The sequence below is a fragment of the Mesocricetus auratus genome, unplaced genomic scaffold (genome assembly GCF_017639785.1).
Source record: "Mesocricetus auratus isolate SY011 unplaced genomic scaffold, BCM_Maur_2.0 Super-Scaffold_100676, whole genome shotgun sequence".
Classification (NCBI taxonomy): domain Eukaryota; kingdom Metazoa; phylum Chordata; class Mammalia; order Rodentia; family Cricetidae; genus Mesocricetus; species Mesocricetus auratus.
Window position 1 is genome coordinate 92,878,606 of NW_024429266.1, and position 20,680 is coordinate 92,899,285.

Below are 20,680 nucleotides of genomic sequence, written 5' to 3' on the forward strand. Positions count from 1 at the left end.
AAATGAGGCCATTTGGAAAGAGCAGTCTTCTCTCACCAGTAAAGTAAGGCAACCCAACGGTGATGTAAGTAAAATCAAATGTGCCCGTGTCTTCCCAAGCAATGATGGTAAATGTGCCGAAACACATGCAAACAAATTTAAAAAATGACAACCAAAAAAGATCCTAAACAAACAAAAAATCCAAAACAACAACAGCAAAAGAGGCCTTTTGGTTAGAAATCAGCTTGTGATAAACTAGAAAGAGAATTAAAAGTTCTACCAAAGAGAGGGCAGGATCTGTTTTGCTGGTAGAACAGCATCTCGGTTAACACACTGGAATATTCAGAAACCAGCATGAGTTTTATTCCCCCCACTGGCAATAGAGTTTTTTCCCTTTCTGTTCTAATTTTGTTTTGTTGAGGCAGTCACTATGTAGATCAGGCTGACCTCCAGCTAACAATCCTCCTGCCCCAGCTTCCTGAGCACTGGGATTACAGAGATGTGCCATCAATCAAGCCTACCAAGGCATCGTTTGCTAGTTTAATTCCCATCTTAGAGTCAAGAGCTCAATTCAAGGGTTTGGCTCCTCACAGCCAGACGACCCAACTTTCTTGAAGTGGCTACACATTGGTAGACGATGTTGCAAGCCCTGCCAGCATCCTCAGTGACTGCTGGTAAACAATTAGTGAATCTACTGCTCATGGAAAACAGACCAAATTATACGTGAGAGTCACAGGAAACACAAACTAATTCCTAGTAAGAAGTTGTCTTATTCCATACATTTAAGGGTAACTGAGCCCTGCCCTCATAGTAGATCCAGTACTGCATTTTAGTGATGGGCAATGAACACAGCAGACCCAATTCCTGTGTCAGAATGATTTGATGGAGGGATCTAAGTCTATGGAGAGTTTACTATGACAACCGTTTCGATACAGGGCACCACCTTGGTGTGTATTAAAAGATTTCATTATGACGGATTGGTAGCTGTCATGAGACTGAAGGAGATTACACATCTTTTAAAACTGTCAGTGTCTGAGACAATTAGTGATACTATAGGGGCTCAGCCTTCAGCTGGTGATGGAGCTGAAATAAATGGAACCCTGGCCCTTCAGTCATCCGGTGCGTAGGGGAGACCAGGAGTACCATGGGGGAGGGGAGAGCTTGTCCCTGTGGTAGGGTGGTCTCCAGTCCTGACCCCTGTCCCTTTCTATAAGACTAAGGCAGAGACGGTAACTGGTAATGTTGGTAAAAGGCATCTGTCTTCCCTGTTACCTCCTCAGGGAAATAAATGTGGCAAATATTCTAAAACCTAGAGCACGTTTGATTTTGAAAAGGAAAAAAAAAACCTATCTGCAAGGTCAAAACCCAGGAAAGGATTCTGATTATTAATATATGAATTCAGTACCATCCTGTAAATCACAGCTAACACTGCGACCAAGAAACACATGTGAACAATGTAAATATTAAAATTGAGGACAATGCTGGCAGATTAGCAAATTACGAGTATATAATTGGAAGGACTAAGATCATCCATGGAAGTGTCTGGTTTGTATTATCTTAGAAAGTCCATAGGGTTCCTCATAAGCCAGGGAAAGCTATTTTAGCAAATTTAAAGGAATCTATAGATTCAGTAAAAATTTACTGAATTCCCATTGGATTTTTAAATTGATGTAAGAAGCTAATTTTACAAGTTCTTTAGGAAAAACAAAGTAGCCAAAATAGAGAACGAGATGCTGCAACTTGACTGTATAATGGTAGACACAGGAAATTTATAGCATGTAAGAGAATGGATTGAGACAAATAGTAAGACAAAAATAAATAATATAAAAATAGCTCTAAATACATATGGAAGTTATTTATATTAAGTTTTGCACTTTAGGTAAAGAGGAATGACAGGACCATTAGTTAATAAACAGTGTTAGAATATGTAGTTATCACAAACAAAATGAAACAAATCAATTCTAGTTGGTCTAAGGCTAAAATCAGGATGGGAATCTGTAAAATATTCCTAAGACAGTAAACTTTGAAATAAAAATATTTGAAGTATCATACAACAACTAAAATGTTGGCTCATCCAAATTAAAATAACAAAATCCATTTATTGATAATACCACAAAAGTTCAGGAAAATTTAATAAAAATCTAAGAAAAATATTTTCATTTCATATCACAAAGAATTGCAACATAGCATCCAGGAAGATTGCCAACAAATCAATACTAAAAAGGAGAAAATAAGCAGAGTAAATGGACAGCTTCTGGGATCATTATGTAAATAATGTAAGTGGATAGTTTCATTAAAATAAATATGAAGAAATCAACTTATATTCAATACTACTTCACAACCAAAACATTGGCAACAATTAAAAAGTAAAAAAGAATCTAACATTTTGACAAAGCTTTGACAGATTTACTCTTATCCACTATTGATGAGGTTGATGAGATGAAAACTGACCTACTATAAAAGCTCTGATTGACACTGTGATCTCATGGCAATTTCACAGATGGTGAGCTATATTTTCAGGAAATTACTACTCTAATATTTTACCATTACTCGGAATAGATCTCTGAACTGGAGATGGTTTAGCGGCCTCCTTCTAACTCCATCCTTCCATGTACATTATTTAAGACAATAAAATCTATAGACTCTGAATGACTGTCCACATCATAAGATGCACAGTCGCAGAAGGCTAGAACCCAGCCTCCTGCTACCAACCCAGTCACGGTCTGGTAATGCCCTGTCACTGATGGGAGGGGAGTGGAGTAGCATTCTGAGATGTCACAGCAATGTGTCTATGAACATGTCTTAGTAGTAAGAGTTGATTGTTTGAGAACGAGAAAAGCATATATTCAGGTTCTGTGTGTGTACCCAAGAAAGTCCTTGCACATCTTCATGAGGTGTTAAACAGTAAAGAGAATATATGACCTCAGGTTGATCATCCATATACTGTATGATATAATATAGGTAAATCTAAAAGTAATAATGTGAGGCTAGACCAACAACAATGAAAAAGCCAGACACAAGGCATCATGGGCTTCTGATTCTATGAATGAAAAGTTTAAAGCAAGAATAAGTTGCATTCTTTGATGTTATAGATTGAGGCAACAGCAGCCTTTGGCAGAGTTGGTGAGATTTTACTCTTATTTGGGATGTTGATTGTAGTGAGCTTGTAGAGCAAAAGTTCACTTGTGTGTTTATGATTGCACGGTTCTTGGTATATGTAAGCACTATTTTTAAAATTAATTTAAATTGTCCTGATCAAATATTTCCTTCTTAAAGCTGGGGACAGTAGCTTCATGAGTAAAGAGAAGAGCACTTGCTGATCCTTCCAAGGACCTGTGTTTGGTTCACAGCACCCACATTAGACAGCTCACAATCAGCTATAACCACAGTTTCATGAGTTAAGTCATCTTCTTCCCACATCTGAGGACAGCCACACACATACAGAAAAAAATCAGACACATAAATAAAAACGAAAGAACATTAAAACTGAAAATTTTCTTCTTCATTGAAAGAGTGATTTAAGAAAACTGTTGCACTTATTAATGGTAAAAATTATTCATGAAAACTAAAACAATAGCAATAGTAAAATTTTGAGTCACATTTAAAAGTACATTTCAGTATATATTAATAATCTAAATGTAATTTACACTTCATAGCAATAAGATTCAGCAAAGAATATTATGTGCACAGATGTAATAATAATGTGTTAACTGTTTGATGTCAAGGTGATGACTAACTACTGCTAACTATAAACATGGTACAAAGTTCCAGAGATTAAAAAAACAATCTGATCATAAACATGGAGAATTTATCCAAGTGTGTTATTAATTTGCTTCATGTAACTATAAAGTTGATAAGTGAGTTCTAGGATGGAGTCTTTGGAATTAAATCCTAGACTATTTTTATCCATTCAAAATTTATATGGAAATAAATAATTCTTGTCTTCTACTTTGCTGAAAGTTCAACAGAAGAATTAGAACTTTATATGTTCTTGGTAGTCTGTCTTGAACACAGATAAATTTGGCAGAATAAACCTGAATTCTCATCTGAGCTACCCAAAAGAATCTAGGATAATTATGGTAACAGTTATTTCCTGGCATGTTGAAACAACAGGGTAAATTCCCTGGAAGACACAGCAGATGAATTAACAATGTGAATAAGACACTAAGAAACTGCACTCTTAGCCGGGCGGTGGTGACGCATGCCTTTAATCCCAGCACTCTGGAGGCAGAGGCAGGCGGATCTCTGTGAGTTCAAGGCCAGGCTGGACTGACAGCCTCCAAAAAAATATAGAGAAACCCTGTCTCGTAAAAACCAAAAAAGAAAAAAGTAATTGCACTCTTGATGACACCTAGGAGGGTGAATGGTTCTATACTTTGGCACTGGTCAGTCAGATCTGTTCTCAGAACTCTTCCCACAAGAGGGGATACCTGGGTATCTCCAGAAATGGGAAAATGATCCTGGATTAAGTCCCTAAATGTGCTTTACACTCTCTAAAGGAAGACCTGAGGGATGTGATAGGAACTTCATACCAGTTTCTAACTGATAAAATTAAACCTCAATGTAATGATGGTTTTCTTATGATTAGCTACATGTTGAACATTGCATTTGATACAAAACACAAACCCAAATTGCTCATTTAGAATGGCCTTAAAGATAAGCCATATATTTAACTGGGTGGCAGGTTCAGAATGGTATTAGAGATAAGCCATGTATTTAACTGGTTAGTAGGGTTCACCACCTGGATGCCTTTCTATACAAACAATCAATGATTCCATCTCATCTGAGGAACAAAAAGAGGTCAGACTGCTTCAAAAGTTCTCAACGAAATTTTCTCAAACAATATTGTTTCTTCTTTCCTGCATGTGGTATAACCTCATTAATTTGACCTATTTACACAACTTCCAAGCCTTCTGAACTTCACTAAACAAAATTTCTAATCAAAGCATTGGGCATTTTAAGAGCCAGAATGAACAGAGCAAGGACCCACCGCCAACACTTGCAGGAAGAACTTTCAAATGAACTCTTTGTCAAGAATCCACTCTACATCATTGCCCTGGATGACTTTGCTTTTCATATATAATCCCAACTCATACAAATTTGTAAGGTTTTACTATAGTTGTATAACTCTAAGATTGCATTCAGTACAAATCAGACACCTAAATTAATAAGTGATAAAACAACCACACACAAATAAAGATTTGAGTCAAAGGTCTACTTCATTTATTTCTCTACTTCAGGAGGCAAGCATACCAGACTGTCACAGCAAAGAGGTCCTTGGCTTAACAAAGGAAATTGCTTCAAGTTTAGAATATTAAATTTAAATGATAAGATTGGTTGTCTCAGACAATAGAGATAAAACACCAACTGGGAAACTTTGCCTCTTGAAATACCTGTCCAATTAAGTCCTCTGTTTCCAAGTAATCTGACAGAAAGTGAGATCATTTCATTTGTTCTAACCTTTTATAAAGTTAAGTTCAAATCATTATTATAGGAAAATAATATTATTTTAAAGAAAAAGTAGTCCATTATTATATTTACTTAGTACAATACTGTAAAACATCATCTAGTTCTTAAATATAATTGGGCATGTATAAGTTCTGAGGCTAACCTCTATTATTGTACAGTAATAAGACGTACTTTACAAAATATTCAATCAGGTTTTATTGGTTTATTTAAATCAACCTACAGCAGCAACTAACCAAGAAATAAGCAACCAAATTTCCACAAAAAATACAAATGAAGAGACATACTCTTAAAAATAGAGTCGAGATAGTGACATTTGTAAGGTAAAGAACAGTCTGATATTATTTAAGTCAATGCCCTCACTTGTTTATCAGAGTGAAAAAAACCCCAAAATCAAGATTATGGGAGCATTTCTAAGTGGAAGACAGCCAGAATAAATTCTTGCCATCTTGATCCAGCCTCAGACCCCTCCTCAGGTCACAAGAGTATGTCATATAAACCTCATTTTCATAACCAATGAGTGGATTGCATCTTAGACTTGAACACATGTTTGCCAAAACTAAGCAAAAATGGCTCAAAAGCCTGGCACCATGCCCTTCAAATCCAATTGGGCAAGTGATTTGAATAGTTAAATACCAGCAGGTGCGGGGAATCCGATACCTCATGACTTTGTGTATTGAGAGATGACCGTCATTTTACAAGGATCCAATGGCATACCAGCAGAGTCATGGGCAAGCACCCTAGCATCCACAAAGCTTTCAGTGCTGCAGTGTTTGTGACCACATTGTTTTCAGATCCCCATTGCTAAGTCTGCAGCCTCTAGACTCTAGTGTATTTTAACCTGGGATTAGTAAACATTAAAAAGTAAATGTAGCTTGCTAACTATAGACCTTAAAGTGATTTTTCTGCAAGAATTTATGAATTTGCTGGGTTTCAATAAACGATCCCTCATGAAAGAAGTAAATCTTGGAATATGGTCATTTTCAAAGCACAATTGCACGTATTCTGTGTACAGACAATCCTCCTTTTCAAGGTGGATATAGGAGACATCATTTTAGGTAGGAAAGCACACTATTACTAACACAGACTGGGCTATTTAATGAAGCTTCAAAGAGTAGCCATGAATGCACCTCCCTCCAGCCACCCAAGAATCAGAGCAGTAGCACCTTTAGTTCTAAATCTCTACCGTCGGAGTTACCCACATTTGGCGATGTAGTAAAGCATTCCAAATTACAGAATAGTTCTTGTATGTAGATACAAATCAAGGCAGAACTTCACATAACATGAGTGTGAGACAGCATTGGCTGAAAAAGTGCTCAAAAATGACCTCTTAGCCCTCACTACTCATATTGTGGCCTGGAGACTGTGTCATTGTTACATTTTGAAAATTATGAGAATTTGAGGGTATCAGGGTACCTGGCCAGCCATAATATGTACTATAAGGTGATCTTCCAATTGATACTGATGGAAACTGTGAAGATTCCATTGTTAAATAGATTCTCACAGTGCTGCAATTGTAAAAGGAAGCCACAATAGGGCCCTACCACATTTTAATGAAGGAATAAACATTCAGTTCAATGATTTTGTATCTTTTGATCATAAAGAAGAAACCTAGGAAGAAATGCAATGTCTGTATCTGATCAGTGTACAAATGTGTCAAATATCTACTTAATATGCATCCCAGCAGAGTCCAGGCTTTAAATCACTGAAAATGATGGCTGATTTCTTATTCTCAATGTGTTTCATCTTTAGTCAATATTACAATAGAATTGTCAGTGGGTTTGGAAACTTACTATTTCTCTTCTAAAGAAATCTATAGGGTATTTCTTTCCTGATGCTGTCTAGCAGGCCGTGGTATTCATCGAGCAAATTTAAAAGGTTTGCTCATGGAGTTGAACACACACACACACACACACACACACACACACACACACACACACACACACACACTACCATGTACTCTAGATGTGACCAGACTTGGTGAGTAGATAGGCCTTGGCTGCCACATTTCCACTTGTGCATAAGTGAACTAGGAATATTATAACACTATCAATACCCAAATGGAGGACGCTTGCAGTACCAAATCAGAATCCATTACATTTAAGAGAAGGGCAATTTCTTAAACGAGATAAAGAATGTAAGTTATGTTGGTATCCTCCACATTTCTAGTAAAGACAGAAGCCAATACATGTGCATTAAGTACAATGAGGGCCTAAAATAGGCAGAGATGTTATTTATGTAATAGCACTCCTCCCCTGTATCTTAGTTTTGACCAAGTTTCTGGTTTATATTTGTGATTTGTTGCTATCAGTTTATTAAGATAATGAAAAAAACAAATTGATTTATAGTAAAACCAGTATAAGTTAGAACACTTGGACTGTAGAATTTTTGTTTCTTTTTAAAAAAATTTTTTGAGACAGGGTTTATCTGTGTAGCCCTGGCCATCCTGGAACTCATTCTGTAGACCAGGCTGTCCCTGAACTCACAGAGATCTGCCTGCCTCTGCCTCCCCCTCCTGAATGCTGGGATCAAAGGTGTGCACTGCTACTGCCAAGCTCCTTTTTATTAATTAAAGAAAGCAGAAAGGTTCATGGAAATTTGTGTCATGACTTTGATTTCAAGAGAAGAGAAAGTGTATTGCATTCACTGGTAACACATGTAGAGCACCTAGAGCTGAATTTGACAGGCAAAAGGAGATTAGCCATCACTATTTATTTACAATCACATACTTGATACCAACAGTTGGGAGGCAATGGTTTTGGTATTAGAAATGTACTAATAAACTGGATGTGGCGGAGCATGCCTTTAATCCCAGGACTCCGGGTGGTAGATGCAGGCAGATCTCTGTGAATTTAAGGCCAGCCTGGTCTACAAAATGAGTTCCAAGACAGCCAGAGCTGTTACACACAGAGCTCTGAAAAAAAAAAGAAGAAAGAAGAAAAATGAAGAAAGAGAAATGTACCAATAAACTGGGTCCCAGGGCTCTTGCTATCCTCAAACTAATATATTGGAGATAAGAGGAAAAGAGTATCTTCCATGATGGTTAGTGTTCCATGAGTAACAGTGACTAAGATATTTAAACTGAGCCCTAAGTACTGAAGAACTGCTTGTGGGACTATCTGGGAGGATAAGTTCCATGCTAATTGACTTTATCTCTTGTCTTTAACACATGCAAAAACATATCATTTCTGGCTGTTGATACCCACGGACCAGGAAGCATCCTTGTAACACTGTTGTCTGGGAAGAGCACAGGCTCACAATGTCTATGAACTCATATTTCTTCTCCCTCTACTTTCCCAGCCCTTGGTGCTTAGGTGGGAAGTCAGCAACTGAACAAGGGACCACGAATAATGCCGGATAGTTTTACTGTCTTCCAGTAAATGCGGAGGGAAACAATTAGATCTGTGGGAAGTTCTATTTATAAAGGGGTCTGCTAAGATTCTTGTTTTCAGAATTTCTCAACAGTTCTATGAAAGAAATCTCCACTGAATATGCTTTGGCACACATAACCTCAAGCCTGGTATTTTGGTAGACAATTAATTACTGTGAGCTATCACTCATTATTGTTACTACTATAGTAACCCCTTCAATCTAAAAGATTGCTGAACAGCTAAAAATAACAAACTTTTATCAGGTCTTTTATTACCCTTCATATCTCTAGGCCCAGCACACCAATTTTAAACGTTTTAGTCCATTAAGGTTCAATTCCAGAATGATTAAAAGTATTAAGTAAGAGAAAGGAAGGGGGAAAACACAGTGATTTTCCCTAATTCTATGTACCTGATTGATGTGCAAAATTTGGAATTTTTGCTTTTTACTTATCTATTTTTTATTTTCTCAAGACAAATCATTGAAACGAGAATGAGATTTGAACACGTGTTTCTCCACTGGCCCCTTCGGCACTATGCCCTCAACCACTCTACTCGAGCTCACTGGGTTTCATGTTTTCTACTAACAACTCCACTTGTCTGGACTAAGTGATCTCAGGTGTTTCTTTGCATCCCAAAACACCATACGGCTCTACAGCACTCTTGATGTATTGAGCCGCTCGCTGTTTTGTCAATTCATCCAGTAAACATTTAGTGAAGCCCAACCACGTGCCAAATGCTATTGCCTTCCGGCTGATAAAATCATGTAACAAGATAGGGGTAGAATGCCTTTCTGATGGATTCATTTAATAGAATCTTCCTTGGCAACCTTTAACCCCACGCACTTCTCTTATTTGGTGTGGATATGAAATTCAGAAAAGATCACAGAGAAATGTATTCTTTTTAACCATAAACTCTCTGTTCTAGTCATCTGTCTTGCTCAGCTCAGATAGAATACCTTCAATGTGTTTTACTGAGGTTCCAGAAGAATAAGTTTGGTGGCTATTTTATTCCCTCAATATGAGGCACTTCATATAAGTGCAATTTTTAGGAAAAAATACATTTGAAAAGAAAAGTAATTTTACTTGCTGTTAAGTTTATATGAGTGAATCTGGGGCTATGAATGCTCCTCCAATAAAATTATACAAGTGTCAGTTGATCTATTTACCTGAAGGTAGGCCTCTTAGTGTGAAATTAGGAGCTCTCTCGGTTCAGTTCTACATGTGTTTGGAGACACATAGAAAGAGAGTGAGTGTTGTTGAGTGTGAATTTGTTTCACTACTACGGATGTAGTCATTCAGTCAGGAAACATTGTCAGATGTTTGAAAAATGAGGATCTATCTGAAGTATGTGACACATCTGCCTTTACTAGTTACATCTGAGGGTTCCATTGTCTTTCATAGCCCCAACTGTAATATTTAGAGCTATCACAGAGGAACACTATGAACATTGTATTTCTCATCCCAGATTGTCCATGTCATTTGGGAGCTTTTTTTCTCAGTTCTTCCAGTGATGCATTCCTCTGTCTCAATACCCTCCCAATTCTAGCTTAAGTATAAATGCTCTGAACCTATTATGGAGATTTCTGAGGTGTCTCCCAGAATAAAAAGTGTTATTAAACCATATCTAGGAAAGAAATAAACCCTGGTAAACTCAAGCTCCCCAAAGAAGAATTTCTGGTACCTCCTGGGATTGTGTCAATCACATGACCCAGCTCTGGTAAATTACAGGGCTAAGTAATAAGTAATACTTTCCTGTTCTCAGTTCCCCTAAAGAACAAATGTGATTGCATCAATTTGTAATATGTTTACTATGGGATCAGTCTTCTGTGTCTGGGATAGGAGGAAGGGGCAGATAAGAAAACACACCTGGGGGTTCACTGTGAAAGACACCTATTCTATCGAAATAAAGAAGCTTGTCAAAGGCCTGCAAACTTATGAATGGCTTGCACAAGGTTCTAGCTAACTCTTGTGCCCACTTCAACAATATAAATTGACTCAGGACTCCCTTCTACACTCTACATGCTATTTTACAATAAAAATGAAATAAAACACATGTCACGGATGTTTGGCTTGAAGTAAAATGATTGGCTGATGTAGTATGCTGAGGCAATGAGACAAAATGTCTAATATTTAAATGTTTATTAATTTAAAATAAAAACAGAGTTGCCAAAGGACTTAAAAAGTAAGGATGTCTGGAGCTGAGTTCACTCCCCATCATAACTAGTTACTTCTGGCCTGACCACTGGGAAGACAGAAAAGAAAGGGAGACACAGTTGCCACACATCTAATGTGTGTGATGGTGTGGCTCTCTCCATATTAATTTAGTTATGAAAATGTCACAAAACCTGTGCTGCTTTAGATATTTGCGTGGCTTGCTTGTTGATGGTATTGTCATGCTTGCATCTCACTTAATTAACTAGCGATCAACCTTAGACTAAGTGGGAACACTGAAATGTGCTTATATGTTCTCCTTTCTGAGTTGGTCAAAGGTTCCCTTTTAAGGACCAATCCTTTTGTAAAATAGCATGAACAAATACAAAGCCCCTTCAGAAAACTTGGAAAGCTAAACATGCTTACTGATATTACTCCTTCTCCTCCCAAAGGTCATCATCATCTGTCAAGAAACAATGGGCTGTGTGTCACTAGCAGAACTAGGAGAAGCACAAGGCCTCACACAGAAAAAAACCAGTCAGCTTCACTAAATTACTATTTATTGCTTTTAAATTCAACCATTCTCTAGAATTCACTACACAAATACATATAGTTTAGTGATTAAAAAAAACCACTCAAACACTCACAGGGGACATACTTTCCCAGGCTTTAAATGTCTGCCTGGGACAGTCCTTAGTCTCTGTTCAGAAGCTGATGAAAAGAACATGGATACCAGATATCTCACTATCAACATTAAAAACAGGGATTCTGCGCTTTGAGGCAAAAGGTCATAGAAGCCAGGCTTGGGACAAAATAAAGACACAGAACAAAAGCTAGTCCCCAAATCCTTTGAGACCAGCCAACACCTCATCCATCAGCAGCCTCTCCCTGACAAGCTCATCTTTCTTTAACACAGTGACACATCTGAAACTTCAGGGTGCGGATTCCAATTGCCCCCTTTTCTCCCTGCTCCATCCTTATAAACAGTTGGCTGGAGATTTTAACCCCGCGGAATGCCGACTAAAAGCAGCCTTCACACAATGGCTTTTAAAAATAGTCTGCTCCTGTTTTCTTCCAATGTGTTTCGGTCTCGGGACAAAGAGAATCTTCCCCGTCTTCCTCATTTACCACCGCTTGTTTGGCTAATTGAAAAGCAGGCGCTTCGGCTGTTGGAAGGAGGGAACAAGCAGGTGGACTGAACACTTTTCTGCTTTCTCATGCCTCGCCATTCTTTGCAGTCAAACAAATGCTTTGTCTTGCTCAGATTGAAGAAAGGCACAGAAGCAGCCCTTCAGCCCTTCCTGCCTCAGATCAAGGTCCTTTTTAGACTTGGCCTGCAGCTTGGAAACATCAGAACTCTACACAAAATGGAAAGGTCTGCGCTTCCAAGAATCTCAGCAGCAGTGAGCTGAGGTCTCTGCTCTGTGGCCTGCCTTAGCACAATTTCGACATCTCTGAAGACAAACTGGTTTGAAAGCTCTGAGGTTTTCTTGGCAATGGAAAAGAATAATTTGACTTCCCTTAGAATAAGATCACATTCAGTGGAAAAGATCTGCTGGGCTCAAGGTCATGAGTGTTGGCTCTGCGGATATTCAGTTATTCAGGGGAGGTGTTGCACGCCTTCAAAGCGCTTTCGGATACTAGCATCCCTGAAGGTCACTGGTCCTTGTATTTCATCTTTTTCCTTCATAGTGTCCATTTTTCCTCCTGAAAGCCATTATTCCCTGTCTATGTACATGTTTGCCCTCCTAGAGATTTTTAGTGAAATGCTACCAGGATCAGCACACACACACACACACACACACACACACACACACACACACACACACACACACCACCACCACCACTACTTGACTGTACTTAAGAATGTAAAGATATTTAGGCATTGTTATATAACATATTTTTAACAAAATAAGTTCTGGGATACCAGAAAAAAGAAGTCATTGATGGAAAAACACTTCTTCAGAGCTTACTATTTGTGAGGCATGGTGCTAATGGCTTTGCAAAGTTTCATGATGCAAAACAGATACAGGCACACAAAACGGCCAAAGGAACTAAGTAGTAGTTAAAACTAACTTTTCAAAACCTGAGATGCTTCATAAGAACTTTAAAGCTGATGTAACATCTGAAGGACAATAGATTTGAAATTTTGAAATCTCAGGGGGAAAAAAGGGGAAAACAAAGCAAAAACATCAGAGTTGGGTGTAAAAATGAGTGAAGTTCTGCAGTAAAAAGGAAGAAAATCAAAGTGTAGGAAGTCCCAGACAGAAGAAGAACATGTAAGAGACAGAGGATGGGAGGAGGATGGAGAAATGCTTGCCTGTGAACATGGGTGGCTGATGCATACAAGAATGACAGCATCTCCAGCCTGTGAGAATTCCATAATGGAGGAGAGCGGGGTTGCAGAGGCTCTATCTCTGTCTGAGAAGTTATTGCCTGTCAATGGTTGCTGAAAGAGGGCCACTTCTCCTCATTGTTTGTTTACTTGTAGGCCACCTATACCTCAGGGGATGACTCCAAGTCCAGGCAACATTAATTGGACCCTGTGAGTGGTTTACAAAAAAACAGTGGGGGAGAGAGAGAAAGAAAGAGGGAAATATTGAAGTTAGGGGAAGATGTGTCGAGGGAAAAGTTGGAAGTGAGTACATGGTTGTGTGAATATGATTAAGATGCAGTACATACATATGTATGAATTTTCAAAAAAATAAAAATCAAACATTTGTGAAATTTACCTCAGACTAAAATAACAGGATGAAGACAATTAAATGAAGCAGCTTGCTTCAGGCCGGAATGTAAAAGACCATAAGAAAAGACAAGATATCCCTGACAGAAAGACACCAGGAAGGCTCACCCGAGAGGCAGTGATGAGTTACTGACCAGCAGGAACTTAGTGTCAATCCTATATTATTTTTGGTTGTGAGTATTATTGTTTTGAGCAATGAGTCTTTCAAAACACGAGGCCACTGATTTCAATATTAAAATTATGGAGAAGTAAAAGAAAGAAATCTCGATTCACATTTCTACAGAAAGTAAAAGAGTGAGAAAACTACAAGACATTTTGTTTTGTTTTTCGAGACAGGGTTTCTCTGTATTGTTTTGGAGCCCGTCCTGGAACTTGCTTGGTTGGCGAGGCTGGTCTCAAACTCACAAAGATCTGTGGGCCTCTACCTCCCGAGTGCTGGGATTAAAGGTGTGTGCCACCAATGCCAGGCTCTACAAGACATTTCTATCCTTATTGTCCATTAAATGGACCAACATGTGATTAGATACATTACTGGATGGGAAATGGAAACCTGAAAAAAAAAAGAGTATATGACCTAATCCATCGATCAAAACAGAAAACCATCCAAATGGCACCATACCCTGGCAACCAGCCCCTCCTATCCCTAGACTCCATGAAAGAGACATGCTTGGCCCCTTAAACAATCACTTATAAGGTCTTTGTTTAGTCTTGATTGGCACTATGCCCTTGCTCCAAATCAAGCCATCCTGCTTCCCTTGCAAACCTGTCTGAGACTTTGTTTTCAGTTCTTGGGATACAAGGCCAAGAACCTGAAAGCAAACTGCCTAAGACCATCTGTTACATCAATCCATCAGTTACTAACCAGGAAGGCGACTGCACACTAATTCTTCATTTCCCTCATCAAAACCTGGGGACACAATATTGTTTTCAAAGAGGTCAAGCAGTTCACTCCTGTACAACCAGTAGGACAAATACCTTCCAATTCTCTTGTTAACAGTTTCTCTTTGTTCTTCTGTTTCTGTTCTAGTTGGACCAGAATTTTACTCTCTGACACATTTTCCACTTCTTGAATTAAGAAACAGTCTCTCATTTACCAAATTAGGAAGGTTCTTTCTTGTCTTCCAGTATTCATATGTGGTGACTTATCTGTATGGACGATGTAAGGAAGAAACCTACTTTTGTTCGTTAAACACAGATACAAAAATATTTATTGCTTGATTTTGAAGTGAAAACATGTCAAGTTCAGATACATTCAAGAGCTGCAAATATAAAGTGGCATCTGAGTCCCTTGATAAGAAAGGAGGGAGATGTCAGATATAGGGGAAAGTGAGGAAGACTACATATGTACTAATACTGAATTTGGTGAAAAGACCTTATTTTCTGTTTTGTTTTGTTTTTCTGAGACAGGGCCTTATGTATCTACAACTGACCTCAAACTCTCTAAGTTACCTAGAACTTCCAGTTCTCTAGCCTCTATTTCCCCAGAACTGGGACAAACACATGAACTGTCATACTCAGTGGTTTTATGTGTTACTAGACAAGCACTCATTAACTAAACAACACATCAGCCCCTAAAAGAAATTTTCTAATGATGCAAAAATCTAATCAAATGTCAAGTACCACATTCATGGGATATGTTGTGACAATTTGTTCTAGTATATATATGCATCACTTTCATAACTACTGGCTAAATATATCACATCTATGAGTAAATTTTCAATGTCAGACATGTTCATTTGGGTCATTTTCTATAGATTTTTCCCCTTAACAGGATAAAAAAGTGGAAACTTGCAACCAAAGGTTAGAGTTAAACACAAGCCATCTTCTTCAGTGGTTTGTTTATTTGCTTTTTGGTTGTTTGGGGTATTTTTGTGATTTGTTTTGGAACAGAAACTCCCAATCTTCCTACATCAGTGTGTGGGGCTCATGAGAGTTTGCTATCATGCTCAGAGCCACTAGAGTCTTGGATACAAATCTGTTTACCAAAAGGTTCATAATAGTCTTAAGTTTCAGAACAAAATGTAGATAATTAAACATTTAATTGGAGAAATATGCATAAAGGAATTATGATACAGCAGTAGGATCCAATACCCCCCAAGTAGGGTTTGAACTCAGAGTTTTGTGCATGCTATTTAAGAACTCAATCAGTTTTCTGTATTCCCAGCCACAGGATAGAATATTTTGTACTCACTAAAAATAGTATGTTGATATTATAATAAGGAGGAAGGAAAAATACTTTTAAAATAAAGTTAAGCAAAATAATACAGAATTTATTAATTATCTTACATTATAATTATCTATGCATTGTATAAATACAGTATACACATGTATGCACACATATATGTATATATATATACATATAAGTATGGACATATAAATACATTTTTAGAAGGAAGAGACATGACCACAGTGTTATAATTTCTGTGCTATATTCACTTATTTTCTTTACATCTTTCTGTGCTTTCTAAATTTTCCTCACTGAACAGTTACACAGCTTTTGTAACCAGAAAAAAGTTAATAAGATTGAATGATGAATTCCAACTGATTTTGATACATACATACACTCTTACTAAAGTAACTCCCTTTTCCAAGTCAAGCCAGAGCCAAAAAGATGTCAAATCACATTGTGTTCTACAGAGACACAGTTTCCAACAATGACATAATGCTAAACCTCCTACAGAGACCCTCTTCTCGTTCACACAACACTGTGTTTTTTTTAGCAGTGTTTAACAGTTGGAAACGCTGAGAGGCTATAGATGACATCATTAGCAGACATTATTTTCCCTCACACTTTTGTCAGGGAAAATCCCTTCAGAGGTCTATTTCTGAGTCCTATGTTTACCAAGGCTCACAAAACTCATACTGGAGTGGGTATCTGAAGCATGTGTTTGCAAGCATCTCCCAAATAACATTCATTTAGTTTATCACATTGAAATAAAGGCTGTGTATCATGGGCTTGTCCTCTGTAATCCCTCTTATTGGCGGATGTGGGAAGCAAGGGCACAGAATCTCAAGAGACAGCACCTGAGCCATCACTTCCAAAACTGACCAGGAATATAAGAAAAATGTTTGGTTTTTAATCATGATTTAAACTTTTTTTCTGCAACTTAACTATTCTGTCTATACCAAATCGGTAGATTTTGTAGATCAACAAAGTCCAGAAAAACTTGCAAATGCCTTTGAGTTCAGTAAATGCACTCTCACCCCTGCTTATCACCTTGGCCATAAGGGAACAACCCGTTTTCCTTACATGAACTATGACCCTCAGTTTAGTAAGACTATTCCTGTATGTGGTTGCAGATAGCACCTTCCCAGGGGCCACTTTCTCTGTATAAATGTATATTCTGATGAACCCTTAAAATCAATGATCTTTGAATTGTTCTTGTCACTTGATATGGAGGGCCAACCCCCACCCCCACCGTACAATTATCTCTGTGGAGATGATTTACTCTGCCTGCCTAGCTGTAAATGCAGCTACATCTAATATCCATTCCAACTTCCCATTTTTCCTTTTTCAGCCTGCTTCTAATACAGCGGCTGTAAACTATCAAATTTAGGATGCTGTGAACTGTCTGTGTTAGGTGAGGAGAGTAGTCATCTCATGAGGAGCATCACACACTCTTTAGGCAGAGATGCACACGAATCCAGGAGCTCAAAGCTAACAACTGGGCATCACTTCTCGACTTTGCATGGACAGTCGTCAAAGGATGCTGTCTTGGAAACGTTTCCAGGTTAGAGTATAGCTTTCTCACCTCTACGTGAGAAGCCTACGGAAATGTTAACCCTGGATTCCAGGAGAGATTAAAATGTTGCTTTACATCATTATGTTCTTTGCTTCTTCTTCTCATTGGTTGCTTTTGCTTTTTAACTGTAGTTTGTGGGTGGTGGCACAATTTTGGCCTCTGGATCAGGGACATGGGGTAAGTTATCTGAGTGCCTCTAAAAGCATGCAAAATGGTACTTTCCATGCGATTCACACTGCTTAACCTCTAGAATGATTACACGAACTCGGAGTTTATACATAATGTCTGAAAATTGCTACCCTGGAAGGCAGCTTCTTTTGGATAAGATATTGTGTGGATCCCTCTTCCTCTCTCCTAGCCCACACATAGATCTCCCTGATTAGGTACCAGTTTGGTGGCTGTTACAAACATAGCACACTGCCCTTGCTCCATCGCTAAAAATGAGGAAAAACTAAGTGGCAATGCTTTTCTAAATCCCCATGCACAGTCACAAATGGTGTACATTCTGGTGAAACAGAAAAGATGCTAGATGCACTTCTATTTGTTCTCTAGCTGATTCTGTTTCTCAATTTTACCAATTCATTAAAAAAAAGGCATACGTTCTGAAGACTTTGAAGGTCAGCACAGTCATGTAATCTCTGGGTGTGCAGATGGAGTTGTAAAGAAATGCGTGGAGGTCACAGTCTTTATTTACACGATTGTGAGGTATTTACCAAAGTGGCTCCAATATAAGGAAGCACCCTGCATTTGAACTCATGCTTTGGGAAGCCAAACTGCTTTATTTCTGCCATCAGGTATATGGGAACTATGACTGCAGCCGCAGAAAGTGGAGTCTAAATGACTCAGGACTTCCTGTGACAAGAGCTCTCTGTTTCTATAGAGACTGTGGCATAATTCCTGATGGATGATGATTCTATGATTGCTTCCTCCGGTCCCTCCTAAAAACCTGCTCTAAAGTTCAAACGGTGAGTAAGAATGCTTCCACCCAATAAATGAGACAACTGTCCCACTAAAGCTGCCTGCAGCAGCCCTCCTTTCCCACAGTCTTTAATGTCAGGGTGCTTTTTTATTCCGGAGGTCACGAAAACAGACACTCTCTGAACACATTATGTGCATGCCCAAGCGAGCAGAAAACCAGGAACCTATCCAAATGCCAGACAATGAAACCTAAGGTTGTCTTTGTACCTCACTGTAATTTGGGCGATAAAACACTTGCTAATACAAGCTATTAAAACACATCAACAAACAAAACCAGCCTCACAGAGTCTGTTTTAAACACCCCTTGCTGTGTTCTTAATTAACTCCCGACTTTTAGACTTTTATGCCAGCCAAGGAGTACAAAGTTACTTTAGCACTGTTCTCACTTAAGGTTTTTAAAGTACTAGAGAGTTTCAACTGAAAATTTCTCATAAGAAATCATATATGATCCATTTTAGCCAGCATTTGGAATTAATTTTATATAACAAAAACAATACAATAGAAACTCATTTCTCAGTGACTCCAGATATATTGTAAATTAAGACGTTTTTTAGCGAATACCCAAAAATATGACATAATTGGTAAGAAATGGTTGACTTCCATAATAGTGACACAAAAAATATTATACATACAATAAATTTGGCTATGGGAAAATAAGAAGTTAAAGTAGATTCATCATTAAGCATACTTTATTTCTAATTCTTAAAAAAGAAAATCAATGAGTGATCGATGTTTAGTGCATGTCTATGTAGTTCCTCTGAACAAGTTGACAGATATTTGTGATCTCTTCACTCTTCGAGACTTTATAAATGCAAACAATTTCTACAAAGACCATGAACTTGCTGACAAATAATTCCCACTCCTGTTCTTCCCCTCTCCCAGTTCCACCCCTTATTTTTCCCCTCACTCACAATGATGCGCTTAGCACAGTTTGTACTAGGGCTTCAGAACTATAATGAACAAGGAGTGATTTTCTGGTCCTCATTAACTCCTGTTAAAATAAGCACTGCACAACAATAGTCCACCCAGAGTTGCCTGGGAAAAAATAGCAACCAAAATAACAAAACAAAACAAAACAAAAGCCCTAGCATCCTATGCATAATGGACTCTATTTAAATGAGCAGATTATTACAGGGTTTTAATTAGCCATTCTGTGCCCACAGGACAGGTATCCAAGTCCAAATTAATGGCAACTTTGACTGCACACATTGCAGACTGGGACGCAAACAAGGGGAGTCCCTGGTAGAGCCAGACACCAATGGTTTGTTATGTGTACATTTTATTTTTTCAAACGTGTCTTCTACAGCTGACACTAAGAGTCATTTCCACCCCTCCTTATATTAACACCTTTTCACTCTATATTTCTCTGTGCGAATTTTCTCTTTCATGTCTTTTTCTACACATTTTAAAGGTATATCTAAACATCACAAACTTCGGTTGTTTTAAATATACGATGTAATAAGTCTGAACAAATTGACAGCATAACAGACCCAATAGTGCAATGATATTTCACATACCGGTTCCATCAAAAATAAACCTTGTGACCAATTTATAGGCATTTCTAGTTACTATGCTCAGGCTAACTTTACCAACATTTACCCTTCCTGTCTCCAGAGATTCACCTTTTCTAGACTGTTCCCTTTGAATCATGTATAACAACCCATGCTTTGGCAAGTTTGGCTTACTCATCCATACTGCAACCTGTAGCATACGGGCCACAGTATGGTGGTTTGAACCAGAATGGCTGCTATAGGCTTGTATATTTGAATCAGAGAGTGGAGCTGTTTGAAAGGATTAGAAGGATTAGGAGGTGTGACCTTGTTGTAGAAAGTGTGTCACTGGGAGCAGACTTTGGAGGTTTCAAAAGTTCATGTTAGTCCCAGTCTTTCTCTGTGTCTACAGATCAGGATGTAGCCTCTTAGCTACTTCTCCAGCCCCATGTCTATCTGCATGCTGACATGTTCCCTACTACAATTCATAACAAACCAAACCCCGAAACTGTAAGCAAGCCTCCAGATAAATGCTCTCTTTTATAAGAGTTGCACTGGGGAAAGACAACATCTTTTGAGCTAATTTAGAGCATGGCAGGAAGGGAGAGAGAGTTAGAAGAACGAGAAGGGGAGAAGAGGAGAACAGGGGAGAGCAGAAAAATTGAGTCAGGGAAGAATAGAGGACAATAAGAAAAGAGGTGCCATAATAGAGGGAGCCATTATAGGCTTAAAGAGAAATCTTGCACTAGGGAAATGTCCA

At 38.3% G+C, this 20,680-nt stretch overlaps 1 protein-coding gene across 28 annotated transcripts in view; it reads right to left on the reverse strand.

Annotated features, from left to right (window-relative positions):
* Window positions 1–20,680, reverse strand: part of Nrxn1 (neurexin 1) — a 1,058,108-nt gene that overhangs the window by 668,900 nt on the left and 368,528 nt on the right. The window lies entirely within an intron of this gene.